Consider the following 12,889-nt stretch of genomic DNA (forward strand, 5'->3'; position numbering starts at 1 on the left):
GGTTATGTTGAGTCATGTTGTTGTTGTTGTTGTTGTTGTTGTTGTTGTTGTTGTTGTTGTTGTTGTTGTTGAGTCATGTTGTTGTTGTTGTTGTTGTTGTTGTTGTTGTTAGAATTTATATACTGCCCTATACCATAAGCTTCAGCCAGTTCCCAACCTGCATTTGTCCCAATGGTTTTTTATGTGTTTCCTTTATTAATGATTAATTATAGCCCACCTTCACTAAATGGTCCCAGGCAGGGCCTTTTTTTCAGCCAGAATTCAGTTATGGCACCTCTCAGATGGGCACCAGAGAATAAGGGAGGCATTAATGGTGGGTCCTGGCTAGAAAAATAGCACTGGTCCAATGACATGTTACAAAAGCCCGGGATAGTTTGCAATTTAGATCTCTTTCAATATAATTTCAAGCATCCCAAACATAAAGTACCCATGCATGGCTAAATATATGCAAGATTGTGCCTTTAAAAAGTTCCCTAGTTTTATTCCACTGCCACAGCTGAATGCCTGAAAAGAAGGACTGCTTTTTCTGAAAATAAAAGTCAGATATAGTTTTAAACACCCTAAAGTAATATTAGAAATTCTCTTAGAAACAACAGTGATTTATCAGAGAGATAGTTTTGTTTCATTTTTGGTTAGCTGTTACCTTTAGCCTATGCTACGTCTGTTATTTCGAATATAGCAGTATTATGATTTTTGTAAAGAAAGCAAGGCACAGATGGAGGAAGACGTGATTGCAGAATTAAGGTCCCAGTTTTAACATTTTGCCTCCTTCATTCCCACCTGACCATGTTTGACAAAAGGGAAAGATTCATTGGGGTTAATAATAATAACGCAGATCTCTGCACCGAAGGAAAAACTGATTGATGTTTACTCAGGCTCACATTTTCTTATTTGAAGCCGGGGCTTATCTTAGAGCCTTTGCTAAAAGAGGCTTACTGTTTAATTATAACTCTGAATGTTGAGTCCTTAACACTAATAATCAGATTCTTGTGAGAAATGCTAGGATATTGTGCTTGAGATCCCCCCCACCCCTTCTATTCATTGTTTAGTTTAGCAGGGCCTGTCTTCTTTGAAGGCCTCTAATTTTCTTCCAGATTGTAGATCTATTTTTTATTTTTATTCTAAGTTCAGCATATCACTGATCACTCTGTGCTTTGTCTCTTATACTTAGAACCAGAAAAAGCAGGTCCAGGCAAAGTTTCCATTGTTTAGCCAAAGCCTATTTCATAAAAGGATGCGGGTGGCGCTGTGGGTTAAACCACAGAGCCTAGGACTTGATGATCAGAAGGTCGGCGGTTCGAATCCCCGCGGGCTTGGTCCCTGCTCCTGCCAACCTAGCAGTTTGAAAGCATGTCAAAGTGCAAGTAGATAAATAGGTACCACTCCGGCGGGAAGGTAAACGGCATTTCCGTGTGCTGCTCTGGTTTGCCAGAAGCAGCTTAGCCATGCTGGCCACATGACCTGGAAGCTGTACGCTGGCTCCCTCGGCCAATAAAGCAAGATGAGCGCCGCAACCCAGAGTCGGTCACGACTGGACCTAATTGTCATGGGCCCCTTTACTATTTTATAAAACCCAATGGATTTTCCATCTTGTTTCCATATTTATCTGGATCATAGGAAGCTGTCTTCTATTGAGACAGTCCATTGATCCTTTTAGTTCCGTATAAGGTGTGTAAAAGGAGATGGCATACCCTCTAACATTTCTCTGATGAAAATAGGGATGTCCTATTTCATCATCATCATCATGCCCCACCTTTCTGACTGGGTTGTCCCAGCCACTCCAGGTGGCTTCCAACATATATAAAAACATGACAAAATTTTAAACATTATGAAACTTCCCTGTACAGGGCTGCCTTCAGGTGTCTTCTAAAAGTTGTATAGTTACTTATCTCCTTGGCTCAGGAGTCACATAACTCCATATCCTCCAACATTTCTCTGATGAAAATAGGGAAAGCAGGACATTCTGGGATCAAATCAGAGAATGGGATGGCTTTTGTAAATCTGGAACTGTCCCTTGGAAATAGGAAGGTTTGCAATGGACTGCATGCATTTCTGCTCCTATGATTCATTCAGTGGATGGAACATTGTGTTTCCTCTTCCTCCATTTCTGTGTATGCAGAGCTCAGAGCCAATTCTGTTTGTTGCCTGCTTAATAAAGTCAGCTGTTCAGCTACTTTCCAGGAGTCCATGGCACATGGTTAACAGGGAGGTGTGCAATTACATAAATAGGTGCAGAAAGAGGCACATAACCATCTCACAGTCTACACTGACTCCAGGGTTTCAGGCACAACATCTCTCAAGCCACTTCTGGAGATGCTAGTGATGGAGCCTGGGACTTTTTGCCTTCAAAGCATGTGGTCTACTACTGAGCACATATGACCCATTTCTTGTTTGCATTTTTTTAAACATATTTTTTGCCATTTTAAAAAGTGAAATCTGCATGAAAATTCACATTAAGCTGTTATTTATTATGTGCTTTCAAATGTATTTTTTCACAAAATATGCATTTCTGAACAGATTCTGTCTTAAATGGTACATTTAAAAATCAATTTCATCCCAAACTATGCACTCTTAAATACAGTTTTGTACATTTGTTTATGCTAGCAGCTGCATTGCAAATCTGGAGAAGTTCAAAACTCAAAGTATGATTACATTCTGGTCTGCACATTATTCCAGGACAGGGTATGGAAGGTTGCATGAATGCAACAGCTAATTTTTAGACTTCACGATGAATAATAATTAAAATTACAGACAGTTAATAAGGAACACGATTATGATCCCTAGTTTTAATTTATAGTTAAGTTTATTGACATGTAAAATCTTGTTACATAGTTCTATTTTATAGTGTTTTTGTATAATTACATTACTCTTTATAAGAAGAAGAAGAAGAAAGTACAGAGATTTTGCCCAAAAAAGATGCCAAGCTTATGTGTTTGTAGGTAGGGTAGTATCTCTGTGCTGGATAAATGAGTTGAATGGTTCATTTCTACCACCAGTGAGATTCTTATAATGGATCCAACACACACTGGTCTGGGCTTTTACATTCTTTAAGCCTAGCATCACTCAGCTGCTGCTGTATCTTTTATGAGAGCGATCTCCATCAATACTGTGTTGGGAATTGGTTGTTTTTATCACCACGTATATGGAAATATCCCAGATTAACAAAAATTAAATAGAAAGAAGCACTGAGTTTGCAGTTAGTTATGGTATTAATAATGAACATAATAAGATGAGAAAAGAGAAGGGGGAAATTCTGAATAAAACAACAAGCATCATTTCTGATTTACACTGAAACCTCTGTTTGAACTGGAAACGTAAAGAAGCTTTAAAGTTGTAGCTGTTTTAAAAGGGCCTCAGTGTAAGGAAGAATTAGGCCACCTGGGTCCTGAGTTCTGCTTCCAAAAAGGCAGAAACAGAGGAGGAAACACTGGATGAGATTTTCTCTCCCTCTCTCTGTCTGTCTCTTTTAACATAGAGCTCCATTGAGGTTCAGTTTCCTCCTGGCTAATTTCCAGCAGTGTATTTGTTCTCTCAAAGGCAGATGAACCTTTAAACTAGAGAAATAACCCTGGCAAGGAAGAGACGGGGAGAGAGACCTGCCGACCAGCAGAAAGAGCAACTATAAAGGCATGCTTTCATGTCCACACAAGAATGCCACATCCATATAAACAAGTAAGTGGGTTTCTAGCTCAGCTGTGTGAATTTGCCACCCAGGGATATTATTTATGTGTATCTTTGCAGATATATTGTTGCTTATATATGAAAAAAAATGTTTTCCATGGGAAATGGAGCCTCATTTGATGCCTGTCCAAAGGTCTTTCCTCAGAGAGAAGAGTTAACCTGTAGACCTTGGTCTGATATCAAGGAAACGAGGAACCCAACAGCCATTTGATATAAAAGCGCCAGTGTTTTTAGGCCAGGGCTGACTGTCTTGAGAAAAAACACACAGACAGAAAACAAACCGTTTTTAGAACATATAATTGAAAGGCAGGCTTTATCCACCCATTTTCCCTGGAGGATATGAAAAGTTGTTTCATGAGTCTGCACACAAGGCCTATCAAAGCGACTGGGCTTCCAGAGAGTTGGACTCAATTAGTCCAGCAATCTCGCGTTAGCAACTGCATCTAGTTCAACATGGTATTTTGCTGTGTGCAGGAAAAGGGGGGGCATTTAGGGGTGCAACCACCCTTTCCAGTCTGCAGCAACCTTAACAGAATTTTAAAAAATGTAAGTATATTGTGTATGTTAGTTAATTAATTAATAAGGGACGCAGGTGGCGCTGTGGGTAAACCACAGAGCCTAGGACTTGCCGATCAGAAGGTCGGTGGTTCGAATCCCTGCGACGGGGTGAGCTCCCGTTGCTCGGTTCCTGCTCCTGCCAACCTAGCAGTTCAAAAGCTTGTCAAAGTGCAAGTAGATAAATAGGTACCGCTCTGGCGGGAAGGTAAACGGCGTTTCCGTGCGCTGCTCTGGTTCGCCAAAAGTGGCTTAGTCATGCTGGCCACATGACCTGGAAGCTGTACACCAGCTCCCTCAGCCAATAAAGCGAGATGAGCGCTGCAACCCCAGAGTCGACCACGACTGGGCCTAATGGTCAGGGGCCCCTTTACCTTAGTTAATTAATGGTATGCCACCTCTGGCTATTATCAGGTAGAAAGGTGGGAATCAAATATTTTCAAGTGAACAAAGAATGAATTATGTCAGTACAAACACCCCAAAAAGAAGAGTTGTGAATGGTGTGGTTGGAACGGACGCAAACACATGGGAAATCACTTCTGAAACAGGATTACATCGCCATTCATTGTGGACAGTTGGAATATCTGGGCACTAGGTGGATGCTTTTGTCTCTGTTGCATCTAAGCCTCTTGAATCTGTTGTCAAGAGCCATAAAGGATGAGTGACAGCTGCAGCGGTCTTTAGGAGGAAGCCGCATCCTATAATGGACATCTGAAAGGTCCAGTCGTGACCAACTCTGGGGTTGCGGCGCTCATCTCGCTTTATTGGCCGAGGAAGCCGGCGTACAGCTTCCGGGTCATGTGGCCAGCATGACTAAGCTGCTTCTGGTGAACCAGAGCAGCGCACGGAAACGCCGTTTATCTTCCCTATTTATCTACTTGCACTTTGACGTGCTTTTGAACTGCTAGGTTGGCAGGAGCAGGGACCGAGCAACAGGAGCTCACCCCGTCGCAGGGATTCAAACCGCTGTCCTTCTGATCGGCAAGTCCTAGGCTCTGTAGTTTAACTCACAGCGCCACCCACGTCCCTTAAGCGTGCTTTAAATGTATTGTAAGCTACCTTAAGAACTTTGTCCTGTAGACTGAGCATTCATATTTCAAATAAATCCACACAAATAGGCAAGCAAACATAAAGTTATTTATTTTTTTACCTCTATTTATTTATAGAAATATTTCTGTACTGCTGTATCATGGAAGTATATCACAGTGGTTTACAACAATTTGTGCAAATTAAGATGGGGATAGATTTTGCTATGTTGATTACAAAATTCCAAGGATTTACTTGTATAGCTAGCTGAAGGGCCTTGTTTAAATCAACTTGTGAGCAGAGGTTGCGGGAGGGCAGTAGACCTTGCCACTGATCTTCACACAGTGATGGGCTCTGGGTCTGTGCATGCAAGGCGTATCTGTTCTTTCTGTGTGATTAGGTAGCCTGTGAAAAATGTGATACCAGATCACATATGTCCATCTACCCAAGGAGGTTGCATTTCCATGGTGTCAGAAGTTATGGCTCAACCTTTATTAAGAACACGGTAAGGTTAGAACTTGGCAACTTTCTCGGTTCATTCTGAGATGGATTAGGAACTCTTTCTCTCCATTGTGTGTGCAGTTATAGAAAAATAGTGAAAAATACTCATATTAGCTTCTGACTTGTTGGGGGCATTTAACAGTACAAAGAAAGAAAAGGCGCCACTTTTGTTACGCAAAGCTTTATCTACTGTAATGCTGAAGAGGCTGCTGGAAAGTTAATAATGACTCACAAATCAATGCCAAATACATAGTACAGGCTTCTCCTTCTTCACAGTTTGTGGATCGGCAGACTGTAATTAAACCTTGCACTTTCTTTTAGCTTCCCACTAGAGCACCTCATCATTTGCTGTGCTTCTTTGACACAATTACCATTTCTGCTGGCCTGTCAATATCACTCTGTCCCTCCGGAGATAGTGTGTCTACAAAGGCATAAGCTTCAGAGAATAAACTGGATCTGGAAACATCTCTAAAACTACTGTTCAATATTACTCTGGAGCCCGGCAGAATACTAATACCAACTCAGTAGTGTAATGAATAATAAAAAGCAAATTGGCATTGTTTCAAACATTTTCCCAATATCTCCAAATCATATTCATGACAGATATAACAAGTATTTCACAAATGAAAAGGCTTTCAAGGGCCTAAACCATGAATCCTAGTTGAAAATTACATGCTGGGGTGGGGGGGGGAGACCTCAGAAATGACTCTCAGCTTTATAGGACAGAATTCATCTGCATATGCTTTTAGAAGGTACAAGTGGTTTACTTCCTCTGAGTGAGATACTTTCATATTTCTGCCTTGTTGCTTGGCAACACTATTTTTAGATATTAAAAAATGTGTACTTTTTGCAAATTAATCTCAGGCACATTGTTGCAGAATGTTTTTCAAATGGCAGCTATTTCATAATATTAAAATACAAATCAAATCAACTGCTCCTTCTTTGGCTTTGATTTACAAGAATGTTTAAAAATCTTGGGCTAAGTCAGATGGAAACATCTCAAGTGCAGTGAATGAGCACGTGCCGTATATTTCACATCATTGGAACTCTCCATTAGCAGTTAGGAAGGGGAGGTCTCAAATTTAAGGAAATCTTTATTATTATTACAGTGGTACCTTGGGTTAAGTACTTAATTCGTTCCGGAGGTCCGTACTTAACCTGAAACTGTTCTTAACCTGAAGACCACTTTAGCTAATGGGGTCTCCTGCTGCCGCCGCGCCGCCGGACCACGATTTCTGTTCTCATGCTGAAGCAAAGTTCTTAACCTGAAGCACTATTTCTGGGTTAGCGGAGTCTGTAACCTGAAGCGTATGTAACCCGAGGTACCACTGTACTTCTTAAATTTGTATACTGCCCTTCATCCAAAGAGCACAGGGTGGTCCACAACATAAAAGCAGAAAATGATAACACAGAATACATAATAAACCAAAACCAAAACAATACCAACACACACACACCCCCGACACATCTTTATGGTTTGTATACTACATTCACAATAACCTTTTCTCTTGAAACAACTTGTTAGGTTTGTCAGCTCAAAACTGGGAAAGTGAGCAAGTCCAGATGGTCGTACAGTATGACCAGGAAGCATGGGCATAGCTGGGATTTTTGTTAGGGGGACAGGCCTTTTGTTGGGGGGGGGGCAGAACCTCAGTTCACTATGTATTATTATTGATTTAAGGGGGCGGTTGCCCCTCCCTGCCCCCCTTGGCTACGCCCATGCCAGGAAGAGAACAATAAATACTGTGTATCTGTCTAAAATAACCTGCGCAAAACATGGCCGTCTCATTCAGAGATCACATTCTCCAGCCCTCCAGACCGTAGACCAGTGGTTCCCCATGTTTTGTCAAAAGCCAAACCACAGACCCCCTACTTTTGAAAATATTGATCTCTCTATATGGCATTTCTTGTTATGTGAATGGTGCCGCAGACCGCCAGAGTAGGTTCTGTTCTAAGAAACAGAAAGCTTGTGGTAGGTGGGAGAACTATCCAAACCCCTTCTTTATCAATTCAACAACTGAGGTGCACGAATAATAACACTGACATTTCAGCAAGCTAAGACTGAAAAGGAGCAGCTTTGAGATGGAGGTCAGGTTTTAGTCTCAAACACAGAACACCTGGACAAATTTATGTTTCTGTGACAAAAAGTGGGAAGGAAAGAAGTTGACTTGAAAAGTGGCCCAGTGACACATTGTACCAGAAATCTGTTCCAAAAAGAGAAAAGAAAAAGCAAGGAAGGGCAATCCTCAGAACTGCTTCTTAAAATAACGATGTCTTCTGCATTTTGACAAGTATGATGTCTGAAGATCAAAATCAAGTACTAGTCTTCAATTATTCAAATAACTGGATCCCAAACTAAAAATATATAGGTTGTGATTTGATATATAGAAGTGATTTGCCTCTTGCACTAGCAAAAATGTTCATAATATATATAAAAAAACCCTCTGGCAGAACAAGTCCTGCCCTATTTCAATTTGAAGCCTGGGAGTGTAAGTGCTTTCAGGATCAAACCACAATCAATATAAAGTGGGAGCATTCAGCTTTCCTTGAAGGTCAACGTGAACTTTGCCCCAGTATTATTGCAACCAGCTTGTTCAATGAATCACACTACACACATATATACAGTATATATATATATATATATTCTGCAAGCAGCTGAAATTGTAAGACAGTGGTTTATGATTAGCAAATAAAAGCCTTTTTGGAATTCTGCCAGCATGCATTGTTTATTAGCATGTTGCAATGAGCTTACTTAGTCAAGTTTTGCTATTAGTCTGCCACTTATATAGAATACTTTGGATCTCGAGGCAAAAATTATTGGTAGCCAATAAAAAATGGGCTCTCTCCATGGCCTGTGTTAACACAACACTACATAGAATAATTACTTTTTGATTACTGACCTTACTAAAACTCTGTAACTTCTACATTATTGTTGTCTTGGCCTACTCCATAAACAGTCATGATAAACCTTCTGTTGCAGTGAACGGTTTAATTTCTAAAAAGAACACTGCTGTGCTTTTAAGCTTTTCCAGAAACTTGGATATTTTGTCACCGAACATTTTCCCCTACCCCTCCGAGTCTCAAATATATGAAGTTATAGTGTTATTTGTGCTGCATTCATGGATAGAAGAGGTACAGTGGCTTGGATCCAAGCCGCCACGTGAAAGGGGAGAAAGCAGGTGCCCCTCGTCTGTGCATAGTTTCCTTTCCTCCTAGTGCCCCTACCTGTTCTCCCCGCTACTTTAATTTGCACCTGTGGGGGGGGGGGAGACCTCCAATTAGGGTTCTTGCAGCCACTGTAACGTAAAGAAATATTTTCTTATTTTCTCTGGCTATATCCATATCTAATATACCCAGTAAAAAAAGCTTCTGTTTTCTTAACAAAGCTTTGTTTAAACATTTTCTTTAGCTCTTCGTATACCATATCCCATCATGCCAACCTAGCAGTTTGAAAGCATGTCAAAGTGCAAGTAGATAAACAGGTACCGCTCCGGCAGGAAGGTAAACTGCGTTTCTGCGCGCTGCTCTGGTTTCACCAGAAGCGGCTTAGTCATGCTGGTCACATGACCCGGAAAAACTGTCTGCAGACAAATGCCTGCTCCCTCTGCCAGTAAAACGAGATGAGCGCCGCAACCCCAGAGTCGTCCGCAACTGGACTTTACCTTTGTACCATATCCCAAAAGCCTTTACTTTTTATCACAAGTCCATCACATATATAGGAGTGTCCCCTCTACTTGGTTACACGTCCAACATAAATTTGATTTTGTTTTATACATTTTACATATTTGGGTTGGTGTTAAATACCATCCGTAAAACATCCTTATCAAATTGTCCTTTATCGTAAATTTCCAACTCTCCATCCATGATTTTTCCATATCTGTAATTTCTATTGCCTGTCAGAGTCAGTGCATCACATGGGACAGAGCCTTGCAGTGGCAGCCTCTCTTCTTCCTCAGCTGCTGTCTGCTACAAGCTGCCCAAGGGAGAATGCCCCTGTTGGGATGCTGCCGGGAGACGGGGGCATTTGGCAGGCCCCCCAGCTGGCACCAGCCACTTCCGGCCGGCAGCCGGGTGATCTCTGGTTCTCGGAACAGCATCAAACAGCGACACAAGCCTCAGATACCTTTAGAGACTTGGCATGCTCTTGTCAGCAGATTGAGTAACTTCTCACAACGGAAGTGGCGGACAGAGACATGTGCAAGCATTATTTACAGGCGTTTATTCAGCATAGTTCAGGAACAAAGGAAAAAACATGTCTGCTTCCTTTCGTGTCCAAGCACACAGCAAAATAGCAAAAGCAATATACAAACGGAATTTCCCAGAAAGCCTGTGCTGGAAGTAAACAGGCATGTGACACACAACAGTCATGCCTGTTCCCTTTTAAGGTGGAATGGAACTATATCCTAACAGCCCCCACACAACTGCCACTCGGGACAACTGCTGGTTCATCTTCTTTCCTGAGCTGAGTGGCGGCAGCACTGGCAGGGGAAATAGGTACATTCCAGGATCAAATCAGAAGCTAGGATGGCTTTCATAATTCCGGGACTGTCCCTGGAAAATCGGGACATTTGGAGGGTATGCATCAGGCTTTTGGGCCAGAGATTCCCCCGTCCGTGGTCTTCACTGACTGGCAGCAGACAGGAATCTTTCCCTGCTCTACCTAGAGGAGCCAGGAATTGAACCTGCATGGAAAGTTGGTACTAATATTAACTATGTTATTATGGTAATGTTGACATCAAAGGAGGGACTTAGCTGAACATACTCCACTTGAATAAACCTGCGCAGCACAGTCTTCAGAAGTAACTGGACAGTTGTGCAAAAGGATGCCAATAGTCTCTGCACATCTCCAAAGTGTCTCTGTTCTGTGCTTGCTTAACATGTTCCACAACTTGGCACTGGAATTAGATTTTCAAGGACCTTAGATTAATAGTGGTTCAGATAAAACCGTGGTCTGGAGAAATGGCCATTGGACAGAAGACACCATGCAGGTGTTGTGCTTAAGTATAGCCATAAGCAGGAAGGGGGGAGGGAGAGACAGAGAGACTCATATATCAAAGGTAGATTTAAGAAACGCTGTACATTTATAATCTGTAAATCTAGTGATTTATGGGCTTCCCCCTAGCTAGACCATACCCTTGTTGCCGCAACAAATCTCCTAATATGTTGAATAGAGCTCAGGCAACAATCCCAGTATGGGAGGAGTGGCAGGTAAATTCCAGTGACAAATTGGATCAGCTACTGATATAAATAATACATATATTACAAGTAGAGTTGAATGTTCCTTCTATCAGGACAGATAAGGGCTCATCTAAGCCCTCTGGCCAAATAAAATGATAAAGCTCCTTGCAATAAAGATTTGCTCTTTGTTATGGTCTGGGGGTCAACTTTTTCTTACCCTGGAGCATCTGAACTGTTCTAACTGTTGAAGAGCGGAATAAGATAGATAGATCTATTTCTCCTTGGGTTTTTTTTTGTATGCTCGGATCCAGAAACAATAAAGACAGTTTTATTTAATTTTAAAGAGATTTATCTAGAAGTGCCTAAAATGGCAAATAAAAGATGTGTAAAAAGCACGGAAAGCCAACAAGAACCACCAGAAGAATCCAAAGCAGCACCAAAAAACCCCTAGCCCAAACCGCAAGACAACACTCAAACTAACAAAATTAAAATTAGAGTCAATATTTGAGTGAATGCCAGCAAAATGGTTAGAAGCTGTGGACATAAGCATAAGGAATGGACTTTGTCTGATTTGTACAGCCTAACTCTATTTATGTTTACTTGAAAGTAAGTCCACAAACCACTATAGCTGCCTTGTGTATGGTCAATGGCCAAAATCCATAATATGCAATTACTTGTGAATAAATCCCATTGAATGCACCGGGACTTACTTCTGAGCAAGTGCATTTGGGAATGGGATATGAGATTAGAGCAGGGGTGGGGAATCTGTGCCCTTCCAGATGTTTCTTGACTACAGCTCCCATCTTCCTTCACAGTTGGCCATGCTGGTTGGGCATGCTGGGAGTTGGCATCAAGCAACATCTGGAAACATGCCCTCCAACATTTCCCCAATGAAAATAGGGACAATAATAATACCAATAATTATACCCCACCCATCCAATTGGATTTCCCCAGCCACTCTGGGCAGCTTCCAACATACGGTATATAAAAACATATTAACAAATTAAACATTAAAAAACTTCCCTATACAAGGCTGCCTTCAGATGTTTTTTTAAGTTGTATAGTTACTTATCTCCTTGGCTCAGGGGTCGCATAACTCCATGCACTCCAACATTTCTCTGATGAAAATAGGGACGTCCTAAAGAAAAGCGGGACATTCTGGGATCAAATCAGAAACTGGGATGGCTTTTGTAAATCTGGGACTGCCCCTGGAAAAAGGGTCTGCTGGAAGGCCACAGGTTCCCCATCTCTGGGTTAGAATAGCTCACAAAGAACTGTTTTATTTTATCCTTTTAACAACTTCTACAAAGAAAGAAATTCTGAGCTATGTTTGGAATGCATTATTTAGAAGCACAACTGTCTATGGAGTATGAGGTAAAATGATGCAGTCATTATGGGAATATTAATGCCATATACAGTCTGTAAAAAGAAGACGTGGAACTTAACTAGTTCAGTTTTAATTCCTGTCAAGGAGTATCCTCATGACAGTTTCCCACCTTGTGATGGCCTTGAGCAACAGAGCACAAAAAGTCAAAATTCCAGGCCCCAAACCCGCTCAGTCAGCATGGACACATCACTTTGTAATTAATTACTATAATGAGATTAATTAATAATCTGAGCAAGCAGGTTCTGCTCATTCCTAGTGGTGGCTGACATTGTGAAGGAATATAGAATGATTGTTTCGGTGTAGTGGCCAGTCCTTTGAATGCCTTTGCCTAAGGCAACGAATGAGAAGTCTGTAATTTGCCACATCAGGCTCAGTCCTGATTTCCAGGATGTAGGGATCTGCATCCTCACCAGCCAACTGCCACACATCAGGGACAAACTAGACATTATAATGCAATTGTGTATAAAGGTACCCAGATATGTGGGAGCGGGGTGGCATGGGGGGGGGGTGTTTATCATTTTTGTTGTGTTGGACTCAACACAAATCAAATGAAACGGTAGT

The 12,889-nt window shown here is 41.5% G+C and overlaps 1 long non-coding RNA gene across 1 annotated transcript in view; it reads left to right on the forward strand.

Annotated features, from left to right (window-relative positions):
- The window catches only part of LOC307226038, a 205,483-nt gene that overhangs the window by 99,560 nt on the left and 93,034 nt on the right, over nt 1-12,889 (forward strand). Inside the window, exon 2 of the long non-coding RNA XR_013843281.1 lies at nt 3,538-3,672. This is a non-coding gene — a long non-coding RNA (uncharacterized lncRNA). The remainder of the gene's footprint in view (nt 1-3,537; nt 3,673-12,889) is intronic.

The sequence above is a fragment of the Podarcis cretensis genome (genome assembly GCF_951804945.1).
Source record: "Podarcis cretensis genome assembly, chromosome: 10".
NCBI lineage: Eukaryota > Metazoa > Chordata > Lepidosauria > Squamata > Lacertidae > Podarcis > Podarcis cretensis.